This window comes from Bos taurus, chromosome 2 (genome assembly GCF_002263795.3).
Source record: "Bos taurus isolate L1 Dominette 01449 registration number 42190680 breed Hereford chromosome 2, ARS-UCD2.0, whole genome shotgun sequence".
Lineage (NCBI taxonomy): Eukaryota > Metazoa > Chordata > Mammalia > Artiodactyla > Bovidae > Bos > Bos taurus.
In genome coordinates this window covers 135,912,993-135,935,830 of record NC_037329.1, presented here as the reverse complement: position 1 = coordinate 135,935,830, position 22,838 = coordinate 135,912,993, and positions in this window count along the sequence as shown.

Sequence of the window (22,838 nt, the reverse complement as noted above, 5' to 3'; positions counted from 1 at the left end):
CCCGCGGCGGCCAGAGACGAGGCGGGCGCTGCGGGAGAGTCCGGCCGGCCCGGAAGGCGCGCGGGGAGCGGGGCGGGCCGGGGGCGGCGTCGGCTCCGGCCCCCGGGGGCGGGCGCCCACCTGCCGGCGGGAGGGGCGGGGGTCTCCGGGCCTGGGCGGGGCAGCAAGCCCAGCCCAGCCCCGCCGCGCCCCTTCTCGCGCCCGCCGCCGGGTTCCGGCCCCGCTGGTGCCGCCTTTGAGGGTCGCCGCGGGCGCGGTGCAGCCGGCCTGAGCCCCCTTCCCCGCTGCGAGGCACCGCCTCTGCGCCCCGCAAAGGGGGTCGGCGCCCGGCTGGGGCAGCCCCGTCGCCGTGGAAACGAGGGCTGCGGGGACCGCTACGAGGGGCCAGGCGCCCGGGCCCCGCGCTCAGGTGCGGTGCGCGCTGTGCCTGTTTCTGCCCTCGGTCCCGGCCGCTGCTCCCCCCAGGCCTCGCACGCCCCCCACCTTTAAAAATCACCTCCTCCGGGGCTTCCCCGGTGGTCCAGTGGTTAAGACTCCGCGCTTCCCCTGCAGGGGCCGCCGGTTCGATCCCTGATCCGGGAACTAAGACCCCCACGTGCGGCCAACTAAATAAAAATCCCCTCCTTCCCAAAGCCTTCGGCCTCTACCGCCTCGCCTGGGGCCTCATAGGCGCTTCACAACAATGATGATTAGTAGTAATCACAGTGAGATTGGCTGAGCTTTATCTCAGAGCCAGGCAGGGAGCTAGATCCATTCCTCTCGTCCTGCGGGAGGCAAAGACAGGCCGGCAGAGATCTGTTGAAGGCCTCACGGCCTGAAAACTACCTCCTCCGCCTGGTCTCGGTTTCCCCACCTGAAGAAAGGGAAGGTGGGACCCGCGCTTGCCAACTGCCCAGCCAAGGGCAGGAACCAGATCGCAGACTTGCTTGGGGGTGGCAGGTCTGGAGGCCTGCCTGCACAGTCCTGACTTTGGAAGTCTTTGGAGGGCTGCTGGCTGCAGTTTGCCCCAATGCCCGTGAGACACACCCACCCTTCCCCACGTGAGTCCCGCCCTCGGGGTCCTGAGGGGGTCTCTCCAGGCCAAGCCTTGGAGACTCAGGAGAGGTTCTAAGGGACCTCCCAGCTCTGACATTCCGGAGAGACTTACCTCATTAGAGGGTGAGTTTGCTGTGCCGCGTGCCCCCTCTGACTGGATGCTGGAGGGCGCAGAAGGGAATCCATGCCTCTCCTGTTAGACCGAGTGCTCCCAGGGGTCAGGACATCTCTGATGCTTCCCCAGATCTGCAGCCACCAGAAACTTGCCCAGCCCCGTAGTTGAGGGGGTTGACTGCGTCTGTCCGTGGTCGAGCACGCTCCAGGGTCTGCCGCTGCCCCTCACCCTGCCCCTGAGACCTGGGGTCCGAGGGCCTGGGTTCCTGGGGAAGAAACTGCAGGAACTCCGTGGAAACAGATGGCCTCATCCGGACCCCCAGCCCCCAAGCCCAGGCTCAGAAGGGGCGGAATGGCCCACGGGCTCCGCCCAAGTAGAGGCCACATGCCACGTGACCTGGTTATTTTCAAGCCCATTTTATATTCGGGGAAACTGAGTTCAAAGAGGGACAGTCACTGACTAAGATCACTTCCTGAGAAGTGGCCACCCCACGCTTTCCCCTCCTGCCGCCTCTCCGTACGTCTCATCTCCCAGCACACCCCACGCTGACTTGGAATTGACTGTTGACACAAAATCCAGCCTCTGCAGTATCGGGCGAGTGAGCACCTTGAAAGAAGGGAGGGAACAGGGTTTGGTTTGACTTTGTTTTAATCTGAGGCCCCAGTGCCCAGGTCAAGGCCTGGAATGCACCAGGTTTGTGGAACACGCCTGATCATATCTGTTCTCTTCCACGCTCCAGGGAGTTCCCGCTGCCCCCAACCCACCCAGCCAGCGTTTACTGAGCATCTGCGATGTCTCAGGCGCTGTACACACATCAGCCTGCACCCAGGTCTTCTCGTGGCCTCCGCCCCTCCGCGCCCTCCCCGTGACTGCCTGCATCCCTGCTTTACAGACGAGGAAGCCAAGTTTCAGGGCAATGGAAGCCAGATATGCGTGCCTCTCACACACAACCTCCCCCTGGCCAAAATGGCATTTCCTTGGGAAAGAGGGCAAGGGCACCGAGCTGGGGGCTCCGCCTGGCACCTGGCTGACGTGGGGGGTCCACCCCAAAGAAAGAATGCTGCTGGGGGGGAGAGGGTTCTCTTCACCCTCACAGGGGTCCCAGGGACCCTGCCACAGACCCCCAACTACATATACACCTGTGTGCACTTGTGTGAAGGTTCACAGGCAAGGATGTGCTGGGTACGTTGCGTGTGAGTTTGGGGGTGGTTGGAGCAGCGGGGCTTGGGCCTGCCGGTGTGAGTGTGTGAGGACGAGTGTGTGCCCACACCCGCGTGTCCCAGAGGAAGGGGGCGGGCGGGAGAACTGTGATGACCCTCAGGTCACAGTGAAGAAGCTGAGGACGAGGGCAGGCCCGGTGCATCCGGTGTGTGTGTGTGCACGCCTGTCTGCGTGTGTGTGCACGTCTGCGTGTGTGTGCACGTCTGCGTGTGTGTGCACGTCTGTGCCCGGGTGTGTGCGCGCGCAGTGGGAGGCGGGGGTATGGAGGCAGGCTGCCTGCGGCTCCAGCCCTGTAATAGACCCTCCCCGTCTCGCCGCCGGAGGAGCAGCGCTAATAAGTGTTTTGCACAGGGACCCACCTCCTGCCACAGCCTGAACCTGTGCCCTGGGCCGGTCTGACAGAGACCCCTCCCGGCCAGGGCCTGGCCTCAGGCTGATCCCGGAGGGACAGAGGTGTCTCTGGGACCTGAACCGGCCTGGTGAAGACGCTGGACTCCCAGCAGGCTTGCTGGTTTCAGCCTTCCTGCAGGCCTCAGCCCTCAGACTGTGAACCGCCCCCCAAGGGGAGGGCACAACAGCTCCTCCAGCAGTTAGGGGGTTTCCAGGAGTGGCCTGCGTGCCCTCTCTCAAGACTAGGAGCTCCCTGTGGGCCGGAGCCGCAGCTCTTGCTTCAGAGTAGAGATATTCCGCGGGCAGGGGCCGGGGCTTACCCATCAGTTCAGCCCGCGCACCTCAGAGGAGGCGCCAGACAGCACCGCTTCCAGCTCTGAGCCCCCAGATCGTTGCCTGAGAGGGGAGGCAGGCGGGGGCAGCTGGTCGTTAGACTTGGGCCAAGGCCTCGGGCAAAGGCCGTGGGGCAGGCTGGCGGTGGAACCCCTCTGCCCTGCTCCTGCCCCCAGCCCATCTCCCAGTCTCCCACGGATTTTGACCACCCCTTCCTTCTCTTATCAGAAACCCAGAACCAGCCCTCGAAACCCCTGGCCTCGGGAAACCCCTGGCCTCGGGAAACCCCGGCCCACCCTGCACACTGTCTGCCCCGCACTGGCCCCCAGTGCCCACCAGCTGCCAGCCCCTCCCAGGCGGGCAGTGCGAGACCCCGCTAAGCCCAACCCTCTCAGCCAGCTCTCCCCACCTCCACGCTGGCTCTCCCGGAAGTGCCCCCTCTGCCCTCCGGATGCCAGTGGGGGGTGGGGGTGGTGCCTGGGGCAGTGCCTGTAAAGATAAAGGGAGTCTGGAGGCAGGCACCGCCAGGAGATCAAAGGCTGGCTGGCAGGGAGGCCGGCGGGGAAGTGATGTTCCTGACGGAGAGCAAATAGCACTGCGGAGGGCGTGGCAGGGCCACTTTCCCTGCCTCCTCAGGGCAGGGGGGAAACTGAGGCCCCAGAAGGGAAAGGGCTCTCGAAGCCAACAAGGCCAGGCCCGGGTGGCAGAGCACCCTCCGCCCCCCGCACACTGACCGCAGCTCTGAGTCCCAGGCCTGGCCCTGCCCCTTCCTCACAAGGGACCGGCCGCACCTCAGTTTCCCCAGATGAGAAAGGAGGGTAAGGACAGTGAGTCAGCTTTATTCTAGGAGATAAGAGTCCCATCAGGGTAGCCAGTGCGGCGCCGGGCACGTGGAAGCCTCCCCTCCCATCTAAAGTCCTCGCACCCTGAGCTCCGCTGACCCGACTTCTCCGCAGGGAGCATCTTAGCTCCTCAGCAGGACTCAGCCTGACTTCCCCCGCTGCTCCCAAGTTTGGACCCCAGGGCACACCTCCACCCCGACCCCTCAGGGGAAGCAGGGCTTCCTCCCCACCCGTCACCTCCTTCCTGCGCCGGGCGGCCTGCTGACTCAGCGCCTGGAGCAGCGCTTAGCAACCAGCGCGCCTCGGGCAAACAGAGCTGCGGGCAGCCGCGCCCCCGCCACAGGAATGCAGCGGCATTCCTGGGGGTGCCGCCGAGCCTGCGCCAGGGTGGGGGGGAGCAGGTGGGCACCGTCCTCTGCCACCTTGGCACCAGGGGCGGGGGCGCACGGCCCCACAAGCGTCCAGGCACGGGGCCAGCCTGCTGGGGTCCCAGCCCACAGCTTGGCATCCGAGAGTGAGGTCATGCGGCTTGGAACTCTTCGGGAGCCGGGCGACCTTGGCCCAGGCCTCTGTGAGCCTCAGTTTCCTCACCTGTCAAGTGGGGAGGAAGTAACTGTGCTGGGAGGACCGGATAAAGAATGCAGGCCCAGGGCCAGCACAAGCCCGCCTCCCTGAAGGAATCAGTGCAGGGGCCCCCAGTCAGCAAACCCACAGCGTCCAACAGGATGCCAGAGTCCTCTGGAAGGAGAAGGGGGCCCAGAGAGGGCTGTTTACCTCCTTGAGGTCACGCAGCAGAGCAGCACCTCAGGGCCCACGGCCACCAGTGCCCTCACCCTCTGCGACCCCCGGGCTGAGACCCGCACTCCCTTCTCTCCCGGGTGAGTCTGAGCCCAGGACGGGGAAGACCCCCAGGTCCAGGGCTCCCACCGGCCCGGAGCAGACGCGGCTGCAGGAGGCCCTGGGGAGCCCTGGTGCTCACAGCCCTCTCCGTGCTGCTCCATCCACCGGGGCCCCCTCCACCTCCGCGCTTCTGCCCGACCAGGCGCTGCCCACACGTGCCAGCCCTCCCCCAGTACCCCCGCGGGCAGTCAGGGGGGCACATGCCCCCAGGAGACCACCCTTCTCCCCCTTCTGCCTCCAATGTCTCCTCTCTGTCAGCCTTTGGCCTTTCTCTCTCTGGGAGAGGCCCCAGGACAGGGTGTCTTAAGCACAGAGAGTGTTTCACAGAAGACATCCCGAGTGAGAGTGGGGTCGCCTGGATCGGTGACCGCCCTGCCCCCAACTGTGCCCTCGGGTGGTCCTTTTCCCCTCTGGCCTCCCATCCCCTCACTGCCTGCCCTGCTGGTGGCCCTGAGGTCTCCGTGAGGCCAGGAGGAGCCCGCACCGGACCAAGGCCCCTGTGGGACCCCCAGCCCCCCCCCCCAGACCCTCACGGCCGCCTGTAACCCCCCCAGGTCTGTAATCTCCCTGGTTTGATGCTCTTGTCGCTGGCTGAGCCGCGGCTCTGAATGGGAAGCCGCGGCTCCCGGGCGGTGGGGCAGCAGGCAGCAGCAGGGCCTGCCAGGCCTGCCCGCGGGGGGTGGCGGGCCCCTCGCCATTCACCGCTAAGCCGGGATCCGGATGCCTTTGTGCCAAGAACAAAACCCCGGGGATCAGCCGTCCTCAGAGCTGCCTCTCTCAGCTCCGGAAGGGACGGGAGCAGGGCCTGAGGGTGCAGGGCGCCCCCTCCATGGGCCCAGGAGCTCCCCGACACCCCAGGGGGTGGGATGGAGCTGCGTGAACAAATCCAGGTTCAAATCCCATGTTCCACTTATTAAGAGATTCAGGCAGTGAGTGTGTCAACTCCTTCGAGCCTCAGTTTCATGGTCTGTGAAGTGGACGTTGTAACGGCTCCAGCCTCATGGAGTGGGAGGATTAAACGAGAGTAGGCGTTCAGCGCCTGGCAGCTTCTGGGGCCTGCTGGGAGCTCTCCAAACAGGACCTGCTCTTAGACTGGGCCTCCCACAAGATGCTGGTGGTAAAGACCCCGCCTGCCAATGCAGGAGACTAAGAGACATGGGTTCGACCCCTGGGTCGGGAAGCTCCCCTGGAGGAGGGCATGGCTGCCCGCTCCAGTGTTCTTGCCTGGAGAATCCCATGGACAGAGGAGCCAGGTGGGCTACAGTCCATGGGGTCGCAAAGAGACACAGGTGAAGCTCTTAGACCAGCTTCATTCCTGCCTGGGTCCCCGGGGGCTGCGGCCAGATCAGCTCTTGGGTCCGAGTGCAGAATGCGTGTGTGTGGGGCGGAGGGGCTCTGAGCGAGTCTGGACAGGCGTGCTGACCCGGGCCCGCGCCTGCGTGTTCCTCCTCCTGAAGACCCTCCACCATCTCCACGGCTCACGGCTCACCCCCAGCCACGTGCCCTCGAGCCGGGGCTGCGGGGACCTGGGCTGTACCCTGGAGAGCGTCTGGGGACAGGGATCCCCTGCCACGCGGGCCCCAAGACGAGCCCGTCTGCTCTCAGGTGTCCTCCCGGCCAGGCGGGTTGGCTGCTCCAGCCCCGAATGACCCAGAGGCTCTGGGGGTGGCAGCTGCACTGGGGGGATGTCTGGAGACGCCTCAGGGGTCCTGCCTGCTCAGGGGTCTCTCCTGGGCCCCTCAGGCCTGAGCCAGGGCCAGAGCTGAGTATTCCGGGTGGGCCCAGGAGGCCCGTGGGCACTCTCTGCCTGGGGCCTGGGCTCCGGCCAACCGTCAGCGGTGAAGATTGCTGGGTCGGCTTTATTTTAAACAGTCAAGAGCTTTGAGTGGAAACATGTGTCTCCTCCTCTCGGCCTCTCCTTCTCTCTCATTTCTGTCTCAAACGTCTCTCCCTGGGAGGGCCCCCTTTCTCCGTCTTTCTCTTGACTTCGCTGTCTCTCCACCTCTTTCAGGGGTCACGGGCAGCACCAGACTCATGCCTTCGGGGTCTAGGCCAGGCCCCCTGCATCCCAACCCCTCCCTTCAGTCCCCGGGGGTGCCAAGGCCCCTGCAGGAGTCCCGTCCCCTGGGGTCTGAGGAGCTGAGCGTCCTGGACCCTAACCCCCACCCTCACCCCAGCTCCCCCAGACACACCCCTTGTGTCTGCTTCTGCACCAGACACCCAGACCATCCTCCTGCATCTTCAGCCTCCAGCCTGGTCCCCCCGTTTGGCTGCCAGAGAGACTGATGTCAGGGAGAAGAGAGTCATGGTTCGCCCACGGCCACACAGGGGCTCAGGGGCCAAGCTGGGCAGGCCCAGGGCCCCCCCTCCCCCGAAAGCAGCATTGCTACCACCTCGGCCTGGGGCCTCCAGGACGCGTTCACCACCACGGGGGCCTCCTTGGCAAGTCACCCCTCCCCCGAAGGACAGCTGTGTTCTTGGGCCGTCACCTTCCAGCCCTTTCTGCCGCTCACCAGGGAGCAAAAAAGAGACTGGCATCCAGGGCTGAGTCCAGGTGCTAGTTCAGCCTCTGAGTCCTTGTGTAACTGTGAACATGACCTTTCTTTTCCCAGGCCTCAGCTTCCCCATCTTGGTGGCAGAGGGCTTGTCTGTGCCATGGGCACCTTTCTGCCCTAAAATTCTGTTACGTTCTCATGCTCTTTACAAAGAAACTCCTGGAGCGCCTGGCCAGGAATGCATATTTTTTGTTTTTGTTTTTAGCCATAGCCACACCACACAGCTCGCAGGATCCTAGTTCCCCAACCAGGGATTGAACCCAGGCCCTCAGCACTGAAGGCGTGGAGTCCTAACCTCTGGGCCGCAGCGAGTTCCCAGGAATGCAGCCATCCTTCCCAGTGTGAGAAGGCCCCTTTCCAACACGATCAGCTCTCCTTAATTTCCAGACCCACAGCCCCTGAATGCAGGCACCTAGATGCCAAAAGCAAGAAGAGAGATGCGGAGTGGGGCATGACTCCATGACCTGGTTGGCACCCCACTGTCTAAAGAGTGACCCCTTGGGTGCCCAGGCCCTGCCAGTCCTCAGCTTGGGATGGGAAGGCTGCCTGGGTGACAGAGGGGATTTCCTCCCCCTCCCATGGTGAAGGAATGAAGCCGGGGAAATGCAGCACATCCACCAGATTCGGGCAGGTGAGCCCGTCTTTCCAGGTTTGGGCAAACAGCCGTCACCACGAGCCGCTCTGCCCTCCCCTTCGCCCCACCCGCCACCTGGCTTCTGAAAGTGACTCAGACAGAAGGGCCGGGGGCTTCCTGGTCCCCTCCACGAGGCTACCCAGGAACCCTTGAGCCCGGCGTCAGAGAGGAGGAGAGCCTGCCCAAGGGACCAGGGGTGGGGAGGGGACGAGGTGCTGGCCCCCCACAGCTGATGCCCCAGCTGCCCCCTAGGCCCCTTCAGAATGCCCAGCCAGGGAGGGAAGGAGGGACCTTCTACAGTCCACCCTAGTCTTGCTGATTTTCCAGCCTCTGGGTTGCAGCATAGAAAGGGCTCATTTCATCCTCTTGACAGCCATGCAGGCAGGAACCGTCAGTACCCTACTTTGCAGATCAGGGAGATGAGGCACAAAAAGGGAAGAGGTTGACCTGAGCTTACACAGACCCCGTGATATGCTGGAGCTGGCTCCCTCTGGCTCAGGAGGGAGAGCGCGTTGTTAAAATTTCGTGAATTTTGCGAGCCAGGTTTCACTGGGACCTTGAAATAACTGTTAGAAGTATTTACACCACAGCAATCAGCAAATGATGCAAACCGGAGCTTTTTCCCCCCTTTCAGGAGCCAGTTGTTAAACATTTACCAGCTCACCACTGGCTGAAGGCCACAGCCTTTATAATGTCTCAGGAGAGTCCTTAGTGTAGAAAGTTTCAGAGCTTAGCAAGACTGCCCCCTTGTCTCAAGTTCTGTGACAGATCTGAGCCTGTCTGATTCTGCTGCTGCTGCTGCTAAGTCGCTTCAGTCGTGTCCGACTCTGTGCGACCCCATAGACGGCAGCCCACCAGGCTCCCCCGTCCCTGGGATTCTCCAGGCAAGAACACTGGAGTGGGTTGCCATTTCCTTCTCCAATGCATGAAAGTGAAAAGTGAAAGTGAAGTCGCTCAGTCATGTCCGACTTTTAGCGACCTCATGGACTGCAGCCTACCAGGCTCCTCCGTCCATGGGATTTTCCAGGTAAGAGTACTGGAGTGGGGTGCCATTGCCTTCTCTGTGTCTGATTCTAAAGCCAAAGAAATTCCTTCTCTCCCTCATGATGCCAAGACTTAGCTTCTCTCTCCACTCCACTATGATAACTTTCTATCCAGGGCGAGAGACTGTCCCAGCGATTAAAGGGGCTACAGGGTTTGAAGTGCCTGACCAGTATGCCCTGCCCTCTGACACCCAGTGATCAGTCCCACAGACATTTACCAAGCACCTCACTTAACCTCCCTGAGCCTCCCATTCAGCTGCAAAATGAGGCTCTCGTTCGTTCATTCGTTCATCCATCCATTCAGCTGGTGGTCCCATGTCCCAGTCAGGCAGTGTCCTGGAAAGACTGGGGTCAGCCTTCCTGCTCTGGACTGTGGCTGTGTCACCGGCCTCCTGTGTGACCTTGGACCAGAGCCTTCCCATCTGTACTTTGAGATCATTTGAAAAGGCTTCTCCCGACTCGTCCCCCATCTCTGGGTGTGGTGCAGGGTCCTGGGACACCTGTTGGTGAAAGCCACTGGAAGTAATGGTCCTCAGGGTAGTTAGCCTGGCTGAGGACTCAAAGGCAGCTGTGGTTCATGCCCTGGAGACACAACACCCATGTAATTCACAGCAGCAGTGGTCTCTCTTTCTGTCTACTTGAATGGAGAGCTAAGAGAGCAGGGAGGTGTGGGATACTCGGGGAAGACTGCCCGAAGGGGTGATAACAGTAAGCAAGTACTCAGTCGTGTCCAACTCTTTGGGACCCCACGGACTGTAGCCCGCCAGGCTCCTCTGTCCGTGGGATTTTCCCTGCAAGAATACTGGAATGGGTTGCCGTTTCCTCCTCTGGGGTATCTTCCCTGGCCTGGGGATCAAACCCAAGTCTCCTGCACTACAGGCAGATTCTTTACCACTGAGCCCCTGGGGACACCCAATAACACAGTGACTGCAGACGCTTGATGAGCACTTACTCTGCACCAAGGCCTGTGCCAAACGCACCTTCTAGATCCCATTTAACCTTTACAGACTCACGAGGTGGGAACCCATATGGCGCCCGTTCTGTAGGCCAGGAAGCTAAAGCTCGGAGTGAGGAGATGACCGAGATCACCCGTTTATTAAATCGTATTTACTGATGGCACGTTATTGTCTCGTAGGGCAGAGTTTCCGTTTGGGATGATGAGAGTTCTGCAGATGAACAGTGGCCGCACAGCAATGTGAATAGATTTAACGCCACCGAGCTGAAACTCCAAGATGCTTAAGACGGTCCGTTTCACATTACATGTGGTGTATTTTACCACAATAAAAAGTCAATTAAAAAGTTGCTGATGGGACTTCCCTGGTGGTACAGTGCATAGGAATCCGCCTGCCAACGCAGGGGACGCAGGTTCCGCCCGCGACCTGGAAAGAGCCCACATGCCGCGGAGCAGCTAAGCACGTGCATGGTAACCACTGAGGCTGTGTGCTGCGACTGCTGAAGTCCACGCGCCCCAGAGCCCACGCGCTGCAGCAAGGGCGGCCACTGCAGTGGGAGCCCCGCACAGCGCAACCAGAGAGCAGCCTGCGCAGAGCAGCACAGACCCAGGGCAGCCAGATGAGGAACTGCTTTAAAGGGATTCACGGATCCCCAGCTCGGCTCTAGGCACTGTGCTGTATGCCCTGGACAGTAGAAAATGAAGCAGGTGATTTCCTCTGCCTCCGTGGAGCGGACATTCTAGAACGGTGCTGTCCAAGAGCGCTCTCTATGGATGGAGCGATGAGTGGACAGCAGTGTTCCAGATCTGCTCTGCACCACACGGTGGCCACCCGCCACCTGGGGCTCCTGAGCACTGGAAATGTGGCCAATGCCCCCCGAGGAACTGGCTTTAATTTCATTTCATCTCAATTAATTTGAATATAAACAGCCACCTGTGGCTAGCGCTGGCCGAACTGGGCAGCACGGTTCTCGAAGGTCAGTCACAGGACAGGCAAGTGGTGGGGCTGGGGTTAGAATCCCCGTTTGTCTAAACTTATTGAAGCTGTGGGCCTTATTCACCGCTGTGGGCCTCCTACATCTGAATCACCAGGGAAGCAGGCTCCAAATTCAGATTCCTGGGCTCTGCCTCAGATCCACTGACTCAGGGGATGGGGCCCAGGACTCTGCATTTTTGTCAAGGTCCTTGGGTGATTCTGAGGCACTAGAGTTCAAGTTTGAGACCTACCGCCCTACTTACTCAAGACTCCCAGGTCGGGCTTCCCTGGTGGCCCAGTGGTAAATAATCCGCCTGCCAGTGCAGGGGATACAGGTTCGATCCCTGGACCGGGAAGATTCCACAGGCCACGGAGCACCTAAGCCCATGAGCTGCAACTGCTGAGCCCACATTCCACAGCTACTGAGGCCTGTGCACCCAGAACGTGCTCCACAGGAGAGGCCACCTCGGCGAGAAGCCCGCGCACCGCAGCCAGAGCGTAGCCCCCGCTCCCCGCAGCCAGAGAAAAGCCCACGCATCTGCGAAGACCCAGCGCAACCAAAAATAAATAATAGATAAAAGACTCCCAGTTATGTTGATGTTTGGCAGAAACCAACACAGTCATTGTAAAGCAATTATCCTTCAATTAAAAATAAATTTAAAAAAAGACTCTCAGCTGGCGGGACGTCCCTGGTGGTCCAGCGGTTAAAAGTCCGCCTCGCAATTCAAGGGACGGGGGTTCGATGTCTGGTTGGGGAACCGAGATCCCACGTGTCATGGGGCAGCTAAGCCCGAGCGCCACAGTCTGTGCCGCAGTTGAGACCCCATGCAGCCAAGGAATTATTATTATTATTTTTAAGAAGAGCCCCAATTGAGGAGAGTTTGAATTAGGTCTGACCTGTGCTGGGCGCCCGGGCCAGGACCAGGCCTGCCCCGCTTGGCTCCCCCAGCCTCAAAGACAACTACTCCTGGCTTCCAGCCTGTGATCCCCCGAAAAGCACAAAGGTTTGCCCTCCACCCTCTCTGCAGAGGAGCTGGGAGGGCTCCCGACCTTCCTGCCTTCCACCCCAGTCTCTGGGCTCCTGGCTCCCAGGCTCGGGTCCTGGCGGGTGGGCCGCAGGAGGGACAGGCTTGGCCCAGCGCCCCAGCACAGACCAGCCTGGTCAAGCAAGGAGAGGAAGGAAGCAAAGCCAGGGAGGGCCAGTGGGGACCGGGCGGGAGGTGACGCAGGCCTCAGGAATTTGAAAACAAACATTTAGCCAGCAAAGGAAGAGGCTGCTGTCGGTTGCTGAGCTAGGGCGGGCCCAGTTCCCTCCCGGGGCAGGGGTGAATCCCAGCCCTGCTGACCGGGAGCCCTGGCTAGAACCAGTACCCGGGGAGTTTCCACTCACCAGCAGGATGGGAAGGTCTTTGTGGCAGGTGGTGGGGGCGTGCGGGTGCCCAGACACCGGAGCATCCTGGCTTGGAGGAGAGGAAGTAGCAGAGAGCAGGGCACTGGCAGTTCCCAGGAGGAGGCCCGGCAGCAACAGGGTCAAGCTTCTACTGAGCACCCACAGTATACCAAGAACTCAGAGACAAAAGCACTGCCCAGAAGAAGAGGGAAGCAAGCACAGGGGAAGACAATGCCGAGGGAGGGCTTCCTGGCAGTCCAGTGGTTAAGACTCCGCACTTCCTCTTTAGGGGACACAGGTTCGGTCTCTGGTCAGGGAACTAAGATCTGGCGTCCCGTGTGGCACGGCCAAAAAAGGGGAAGTCCAGGAGCCTGGGCTGTCTGCAGAGGGAATCAGAGAGGGCTTCCTGGAGGAGGTGGCACTTGAGCTGAGCTCCAAAGGACAAAATTTGCCAGAGCAGAATAAGATCAGTATGTTCCCCCAGCGCTCGCTCTGAGTGAATGGATGAGTGAGTGACCAGCAGATGTGTGGAATGAGTGAACGAATGAATGACCCACCAAATAACGTCAAGTCTGAAGTCTCTAGAAACAGACTGCAAAATCCAACTTCAGACCACCCAGCCATGGACTCTCTTCCTAGTCCTGGGGCTGTGCTCCCACTTGGTACCCAAAGATTCTGGAGCCAGCCTGCATGGGTTCAAGTCCCAGGTCAGTCACTTACTAGCTGCAGGACGTGGGGTAATTTACTTAATTTCTCTGTGCCTTGGTGAAATGGAGGTAATAATTCAGCTTACCTCTGGGGAAGACTGAGTGAGTTCAGACAAGGAAAGTGCTTAGAACCATATTAGGCATGCAGTGAGCGCTGTGTGAGTGTTTGCTAATATCACCTGGGCATTAGCTTATCCATTAATTCACTCACTTATTCATTCACTGATTCACGCTTTATTCAATCCACTGCTTACTTCCCACTCCGCCCTCTTCACTGGTCATTGGTTGAGCAATCCCAGTTCTCCCCCGCCTTCCCAGCTCCCCTTGCCAGTCCTGGATGGTGCCCACCACATTGCTAATTACATAACAATTTCATTAATTCCTCCGAAACCCCAAACAAACAAGAAGACGCTGTCTGGAGCAGGGGTGACATGCTACAACCAGAAGCAGCGTGTGGGCACTGAGCTCCAGCAGGGCTCCTTGGCCAGGGGCCGTCACCCAGAGCTGCCCCGGAGAGGGGAGGACCAGGCCTCCGATGCCACCCTGGGGCAGCCTTGCCCGAACCCCTCTTGGACAGGCTGGATTCTTTCAAGTCCTGATCTCACCGAGACAGTGGCCCCTGGCCATTCCCACTTCCTACCAACACGCGGCTCCCCTAACGCCGGGAGCCCAGAGCTGGCCGGGGTAGGAGAAGAAGCTCGGACCCATTTCTCTAGTGAACTGCGGCGCTGCGTGATGAGTATTATGACTGTGTGCTGACGGACGTCAGGTGGGCCCTCTGCAAAGGGCCCACAGCTTCCTTCTTCCCCACAGGCCCTGGGAGAACAGGTCACACTGGGGGAGAGCGAGTAAGAACCATTTCCTGAGCACCCCCCACCAGCTGGCACCTCGGGCCCCTGCCTTTCCTTTGAACAGCAAGGCCCAGTAGTGTGACAACTTGCCTCTCAACAATGAGGAAACTGAGGCTCAGAGAGGGAAAGGGACTTGCCCAAGGCCACGGAGCAGGTCCGGGTGGTCCGGAAATTCAAACCACAGGCCTCCTGAAACCTGCTTCTGCTCCAGTGTGAGCAAGTCTGGTATCTGGGAAATCGGAGCCAGGCTGGTGTGGGGCTTGAGGTGCCCTCTGGGCCAGAGGCCGGGGCGGGAGAGCACAGGGCTGGCACCAGGCGGGAACAATGGTGCGGGGCGGGTAACGGGAAGCTGGCCAGGTCCGGGGCTCCTGGGCAGGCCCTGCTGGGCCCTCGAAGCAGCAGACTCATCCCGCGGAGCTGCCAGGGTGATACCAGCCTCGAGCCGCCGACTCAGCGATTGCATCGGCCTTTTCCTGGAAACCAGCAGCTGCAGCGGGATGTCTGGGAGGAGGCACCTGTTTGGGGAAAGGGTGTGCGCGCCCTGCCCTGCCCTGCGCTCCTCCCAGCCCGCCGCTGTCCGCAGTTCCGGGAGCTCTGCCTATCAGCTGGGACCCCAAACCCTCTGGATCCAGCAGCCAGAGTGGCTGCAGGACTGAGTCCAGGGGCCTGGGGTGACCAGCACCACCCAGCACCGGTCTGCCAAGCAACACGGCCTCCCAGGGCGCCTCTGCCCCAGCCTTCTGCAAAGCCTCACGCGGCCCAACCCTGCAGGGCAGGTGGGGAAGGGCGTCAAGACAAAGCGGATATGAAACCACTGGCTGTCATTCCTTTTTGTTGGCCATCGATGCCATGCTGCTGGGGTCACAGCTGGAGGGGCGTCGAAGTCAGGTTGAGGCATCCCACCACCCACTGGGCACAAGGCTTCACCTGCGGTCACAAAGAGGGGTCTGGAGGGACTGGCGGGGTGGTCCAGGGGTTGAGAAGCTACCTTCCAATGCAGAAGACTCGGGTTCCACCCCTGGTCGGGGAACTGAGTCCCACCCGGCCTGGGGCAGCTGAGCCCACGTGCCACAGTGAAGGATCCCGCTGCCAACTCTGTCCTGAGATGGCCAAAAAAATAAATACACGTTTTGAAAAAAGAAGCAAGGTCAAGAGCACCCCAGCCCCCAGGCCAAAGGAGGAGGGTGGATGAGCCTGGGCTCCCCAAGCCGAGCGTCGCTGCAGAGCTGGTAAGAGGTGGCTGTCACAGCTGAAGGCTTCAGGGAGCAGGCCCTAGGTCAGGCAGGCCTGTGTCCAAAGAGGCTCTGCCTCTTACTTGCTGTGTGACGTCAGGCAAGTTGCTTCTTCTCTCTGAGCCTCTGTCGCCTCCTTTGAAAAATGTGAAAGGTACATACAGAACCTGCCCAGAAGGTGGTTACAGGGGGTAATTAAGGAGGCTGTTAAGGAGGTGATCAATGCTGATGAAGTGCTGTGATCTGGGGCTTCCCAGGCGGTGCTGGCGGAACCAACTGCCAATGCAGGAGACATAAGAGATGTGGGTTCAACCCCTGGGTCAGGAAGATCCCCTGGAGGAGAGCATGGGAACCTTCTCCAGCATTCTTGCCTGGAGACTCTCATGGACGAGGAGCCTGCTGGGCTACAGTCCATGGGGTTGCAAAGAGCCAGACACAAAGAAGCGACTCAGAGGCATGCATGGTGGTGGAGACTTTACTGTGCCGTTATGCAGCCAAGAACTTGGTGTAAAGACTTGGACATCCCAGGGCCAAGGCCTGGTCTCCAGATCCTCTGGGGATAAGCATCTTTCAGTCTTAGGAACACTCCCTTCCCCTTCAGTCCACCTTCGGGCAATCTCAGAAGGAAGGGGCTCTGGGCCCAGCTTGGACACCCCCCACGTACATGTATTCAATAAGCCTTAAGCACGCCTGAGAGCTCGGCCCGCGCTGGGAACCCTGAAGTTTTCAGGGGCTGACGGTCCAAAGGGAGCCTGGAGACGGTGACAAGCCCTGTGGGCTGATGCCCTGGGTTCCGGGGCTTCGGGGGAAGGCGAGGGCTCCCGCCCCGGCCCTGGTCGGCAGGTCGAGGGTGCTGGAGGCCAACCGCCGTCCTGCTGAGACTTTTCCTCTCCGAGCCGAGTCAGGACGGGGCGGGCGCTCCGACTTCCCAAAGGCTGTGCCCGCCCGTGCCCCTGCCGGCCGCTGCCCTGGGCCTGTCCCCCCAGCACAGCCAAGCGTCGGGGGCTCAAGCCGGGATGCGAGGTGGGAAGAGCGCCACCCGCAGGACCCCGGGCTCTGCTGCCCTCTAGTGGCAGGCCCAGAAGCTGCTGCTCCCACCCGAGGAAACGAATGAACCACAATTACTTTAAAAAATAATATGATGACAACACTCATCCTTTACAGTCTGAAAAATGCCTTCTCAGCCAGTTATAGGCTGCAGGGGGAGGTGCAGGATACTGGACTGAAATCATATGGGATTTAAGCCTTGAGTCAGGTTCCAACTGGTTATGTGACCTCAGACAAGTCGTGTCACCTCTATGAGCCTCAGGCTCCTCATCTGTAAAATGGGCGACAAAATAGGGTTGTTGTGGGAATTTCCTGGCAGGCTAGTGGTTAGGACTGCGTGCTTTCATAGTTGAGGGCCCAGGTTCGCAGGACACAGTCAAAATAATAATAATAATAGAGCTGTTGTAAGGATTAAAATATAGAGACTTCCCTGGTGGCTCAGACAGTAAAGCGTCTGTCTACGATGCGGGAGACCCAGGTTCAATCCCTGGGTTGGGAAGATCCCTTGGAGAAGGAAATGGCAATCCACTCCAGTACTATTGCCTGGAAAATCCCATGGACAGAGGAGCCTGGTAGGCTACAGTCCATGGGGTCGCAAAGAGTCAGACATGACTGAGCGACTTCACGTTCACGTTCAAGGATTAAAAGGCCTTATGCCTGGTGCATAGTTTGCATTGAAAACAGAAACACCATGATTGTTACCATAATAACACTTGCCCAGTCTGCCATATATCCTGATATATCATAATACTTTCTGTAAAGTCCTTTTTCAAAGTGCCACCTCCTTTAATCCGCATTATCGTTCCAGTTTAACAGAGGAGGGAATTAGAGCTCAGAAAGGGGAAGTAACTTGCCTAGAGCATCACAGCTTCTAAGTGGTGAAACAGGACCCAAGTCGGTCTGCTGACTCCAGCTATAGGGCTCACTTCCCCACACCCTGCTTTGGAAACTCGAAAACAACTTAAAATTCCCCTTATCACCGTATTTAAATAAACAGGCACAGCCTCTGCCCCCTTCAGCCTCTTTCTGCACCTTCTCCCACACCCGCGCTGGCATCTAGAATGCCAGAGCTAACAGCTGATCCCCTCCTCTCCTTCCTGACCAGATCCCCGGCCCTAAGCGTGGCTCCCAGAGTTCGCCCTGCCTGCACTCCTGCACCCCACCCAGGCTGCTGACTGTTCATCCTGTTCTTCACGCTGCTCAAGGGAGGAGATTCCATAACTTCACTTCCTCACCCGCCCAGGTGTCTGTTACAGTTCCCACAGTTGGGAAGTTCTACTTTATGTCTAACCAGAGTCCCCTCCTGTCGCAGTTTCAGCCCCTGTCCTTTTGTTCTTTCTCCCAGGAGTGTCAGAAATGTACTCTGAGCAGGACATTGGAAACCCAGAGAGAAGGACCCTGGAGTGGGAAAGGGTCACTCCAGGACAGGAAGTGAGAGCTGAGCCCAGGTTCAAATCCAGGTCAGGGAGGCAGGAGTGGCTGAGCTGGTCTCTGGTGCCCAGGGCAGCCTCACCCAGGCTGGGGTGGGGCAGCCTCACTCCCAGCATGTGGCTCCTAGTGGGGGCTGGCGTGGGAACTGAGGGGCAGAGCAGGTCTGAGGGGACACGCCAAGTGCAGGCTCGGGAGTCGCATGGAGTTGGCTTCAAGTCCCCTCGACACACCTCTGCTGGGCGTCTCCTCTGTGCAGGCGCTGCAGGCGGCCCCGAGGAGGCCTTCGTAGACCCCACAGTCCAACAGGGAGGGGAGAGGAATCCCAGAGCGGCGAGAGGGGAGGTGGGGAGACCGCATATGTGAGGGTGACCATGGAAGGTCTCCTGAGGCGGTGGCATTTTGAGAGTCGGACCATAAAGAAAGCTGAGCACCAAAGAATTGATGCTTTTGAGCTGTGGTGTTGGAGAAGACTCTTGACAGTCCCTTGGACTGCAAGGAGATCCAACCAGTCCATTCTAAAGGAGATCAGTCCTGGGTGTTCTTGGAAGGACTGATGCTGAAGCTGAAACTCCAATCCTTTGGCCACCTGATGCAAAGAGCTGACTCATTTGAAAAGACCCTGATGCTGGGAAAGATTGAAGGTGGGAGGAGAAGGGGACAACAGAGGATGAGATGGTTGGATGGCATCACCGACTCAATGGCCATAGGTTTGAGCAAATTCCAGGAGTTGGTGATGGACAGGGAGGCCTGGTGTGCTGCAGTCCACGGAGTCGCAATTTAACTGAAGAGCAACAACCGAGGAATGAGAAGGGGCCAGACCTGAATATCTGAAGGGAGAGCATGCCAGGGCAAAAGCGCAGATGGGAAAGAGCTTGGAATCTAAAGACCAACCTGAAGGGCCCAGGGCCGTGAGCCTGCACGGGGCTCTCAAGTGTGGACTCGCATGCGGCCCTTCTCTCTGACTGTCGGTCTTCTTCCCTGTGAAATGGGACCAACAGTCCCCACTCGACATGAAGACGGGCACACAGGCCTTAACCAAGCCTGGGGAGTGGCCAGTGAGGGCGGCACTCCATCCTTCCTCTAGCGACACGCCCATCTGTGCCAGCCTTCAGGGTTCACATTTATATATATATATATTTACCTATTTGGCTATGCCAGGGCTTGGCTGTGGCATGTGGGATCTGGTTCCCTGACCAGGGGTGGAACCCAGGCCCCCTGCCTTGAGAGCACGGAGTCTCAGCCACTAGACCACCAGGGAAGCCCCATCCTAGGCCCCAGCCCAAAACCATCGCCACCAGGCGCGGGAGACACCTGACCATTCGGAGAGGTGATGGAGTGTTCTAGGGGCTATTCAAGGGCACAGCATTTCACAGTTTATAAAGCATTTCCTCCCATTCTTTGATCATTCCACAGAATTGGGTGGCTGTGGAAATATTCACAGTTGCTGGATGGCCGCATGTCCCGCTGTCCCTGGCCCACAGCCAGGGACAAAGAATGTCAGGTCCAGAACCTGCTATTCCTGCCTCCATGATGGACTTTAAAATTCCAAACACCTTTCTTACCAGACTTCCTTCATTTGAGGAAAGGATTGGGAACTTCTCTGGTGGCCCAGTGGCTAAGACTGTGCTCCCAATGCAGAGGGCCTGGGTTTGATCCCTGGATGGGGAACAAGATCCCACATGCCTCGACAAAGACCCGGTGCAGGCAAATAAATTAATTAATCTTAACAGAAAAGAAAGGATCGCTTTCCAACCACATAGATCCCTCCCCCAAGGGAGGTCCTGGCTCACAGCTAAGCTCTGTTGGAATCAGAAGCTGAGCCTCCATGTAAACCCGGAAAAAATACTGGAGCAAGACAGATCCTCAGGCCTTCTCACGTGGAAGCACAGCAGGAGCAGGCCAAAGTCAAGGTCAGGTCACAGACTCAAGTCACTGACTCCTCTTTGTGACAATAAAGAGCTTCGCTCCCAGAGGAGGGCAGATCCTGGGTCTCTGCTTTGCTGTGTCCTTGTCCCGCCACCTCCGTTTCCCCTTTCAAGATGTAGCTTGGGTGACACCTCCTCCAGGAAGCCTGCCTCGATCTCTTGTAATAGCTGACTGCTCCCTTATTTGTCCGCCCACAGCTGCAGGGCTCCTCCCACCAGGGTAAAGGTTCTGTTGAGGTCTCACTCACAGGCACAAAGTACGCAGACCTCAGTGGGTTGTCCCCAGATGAACGGCCTGGGTAAACAGCATCATCAGACTCCTCCCGGACTAGTTACTAGTTCTGCCCCAGTACCTCCGCCCTGACCTCTACCCCTCAATTAGTTTTGCCTGCTTTTGCACTTTATGCAAATGCAATCACCCAAGAAGCCCTCTTTTGTGTCTGGCTTCTCTCTCCTCCTGCAGAGTTGCAGGTGGCTTATTCGCATCACTGCATAGCCTTCCCCACCTGAGAACAGACCATAATTTATGCACTTTACCACTGATGAGCATTTGGGTAATCTCTAGTCTTTTTGTCAGTTAATGACTGGTACTGCTAGGAATCGTTCCTGTCTTTGGGGGCACGTGTGTACACCTTTCTGTTGGGTGTATATGAAAGAAAGAAGTGAAGTCACTGGGTCAGAGGGCGGCAGGTACTTGGCTTTAGAAGATGCAAACTGTTTTCCAAAGCAGTTGTGCCGATTTACACCCTGCCAACAGAGACAAGCTTGCCCAGGCTCAAAACTGTCTCGGAGTCCTTGCATTTCAACTGTTCACTCGTCTGTCTATTCCATTAGGGATAGGATGCCATCCAAGGATGCATCCAAGCCCCCACTCCCACCCCCACCCCCACCCCCCCCCCCCGGCCCACAGGAGACTCGCATGAGAGAGAGAAGGAAGGGGTCAGGGAGAAGCACACAGAGGGCATCCCGGAGGTCCAGTGGTCAGGACTCTGCATGTTCACTGCTGGGTGTCTGGGCCCAATCCCTGAGTGTGGGACTGAGACCCACCAAACCACGTGGTGTGGCCAGAAATAAAGTGTCATAAAATTATTCTAAACAGACTTCAATAAGTTAAAATCCACTTTAAAAAAAAAGCACAGAGAGAGAGAGGAGAGGGAAGGAGGCGGTGGGGTGGGCAGGGAGGGAATGAAGGAGATGTCTCCCTGCCGGTGGGTGGCTGCACGCTGGCTGCGCTGGGGGCAAGGGCTTGCTGGGCTGAAACTGCGACTCCTGGTTCACCCTAAAACCTCACTGTGCCCTAACAATGAACAACTGAGTGTCTTTCTCCACTCATTTCAGGTTCAAGTCTTCCAAACAATAGGCTGTTTTCTGGGAATTACCAGGAGGGGCGAGGATAGCAGGGTCCTGGGTGGGAAGCCTTGGAGATGAGCCCCTGGAGGCCCCTGGCTTGGGGACTGGCCAGCAGACGGCCCCAGGGCCCCCCAACCCCAGACGTGCCTGCCCACTGCCCTCTGCCTCCGCAAGTACAGGCAGGGCTCTGGGTCCTCGGCCAAGGCCGGATTCCAGGGCAGAGCCTGCTGGGCAGACAGAGGGGTGCCCCCAGGATGCCAGATACACCCCCCGAAGCCGCCCCACAGGTGAGCCCATCTCCCTGCCCAGCAGCACAGACCCCTGCAGGGCCGCCCCCACCCCAGCCCCCCGCAGCCTGGCCCAGTCTCGGTGTCAGCCAGAACCCAGATGTGCCAGGGCAGCTGAATGAAGTGGGCTTGCTTCCTCTGCTTTGCCAGCCTGTGCCTCTCCACGGGCAACACGGGCTCTCTCCATGCAGACTCAGCACTGGAAGAAGCGGAGGGGCCTCTTGGTCTTCACTGAGCCGGGAATCTCGTTCCTGGACTTTCTGCGTTCCTTAAATCCTCGAGAAACAGAGGCTTCACCACCTCGCGAGGGCTCCCTCAGCCGTGCAGTTCTGACACAGTGGAAGCCATCGTTCTCTGCAGCTTCGCTAGGGACCAGACCCTGTCAACTTCACATACTTTATTTCACGGTGTCTCCATGAAGGAGGGGTTATCATTATCAAACCCATTTTGCAGAGGCAGGAGCTGAGGTTTAGAGCCATTATGCATCTGCTTAAAATCACGTTTTTCTGGTATGTGTGTATACATATATAATATACGTGCATATATATTATATACGTATATAACACACATGATATAATGTATATAATATGCACATATATAATGTATAAAAATAATTTTTTCCTACCTCTGTCTAATGAGAGGCCCTAGAAACAGTGACAGCACAATAGCCATGAGTTCATAGGTCTTAGTTCTAAATACCACACTCTAATAAAAAGGAATCACGGGCCTCAGAGAAATGGCTGATTCTCTCCCGAAAGGGAAAATAGAAGATGAGCCTGGAGCATCGTGCTGTACCAGAAAGTAAGGAAATGCTCAAGAAAGCAAAAACAAAAAAAAAGGATGAGGGGCTAGACACAGAAGCTCATCTGAAAGAGTTCCCAATGGCCAGAACGGGAACAATTTGAAGAACAAAATAAATAACTCAGTACTGAATTATAACCCCAAAGATAAGACAGATAAAGGCATGGGTCCATGCTGAGAGAAATAAATGGAGAGGGGAGGGAACATCTTCCTTAGGGAAGAATTCAAAATCATATCTGTAGATGTAGCTCCCAGAGGGTGGAGCATGTCTTCTCCCCGTCGAGTGTGGGCTCCACTTGCTTCAAGTAACAGAGAATGAGAAGGAGAAAATGGTGACTGCACAGTGGAAGAGCCCGGCAGACACCAGCTCAACCATGCAATCAAGGCGGACGGGCCAGTAAGAAGTCCACGGCCACCACGCGCCTCCCGGAAGGTGACAAGGACGCTTCACCCTGGGGTCTTCTCCCCAAACCCGCAGCCCTGCCCGGTCAGGAGCAAACCATCGCACAGGCCCCAGGGGAGGGACAGTCTAACAAAACGCTGAACTCCTCAAAACTGGCAAGGTCGTGAAAAACGAGGAAAGATTAAGAAACGGCCGTGGGTCAGAGGAGTCTAAGGAGACGTGATGACTACATACGACGTGGGATCCTGGACAGGTTAAAGGAGCCAAAAAAAGAAAAAGGACGTTAGTGGAAAAACTGGTGAAATTGAAATAAAATCTGGCATTCAGTTAATAGTCATGTACCAATGTTGGTTTCTTAGTTTTAACAACTGTTGCATGGTCATTAAGACGGTACCAGTAGGGAAACTGGCCAAGGAGT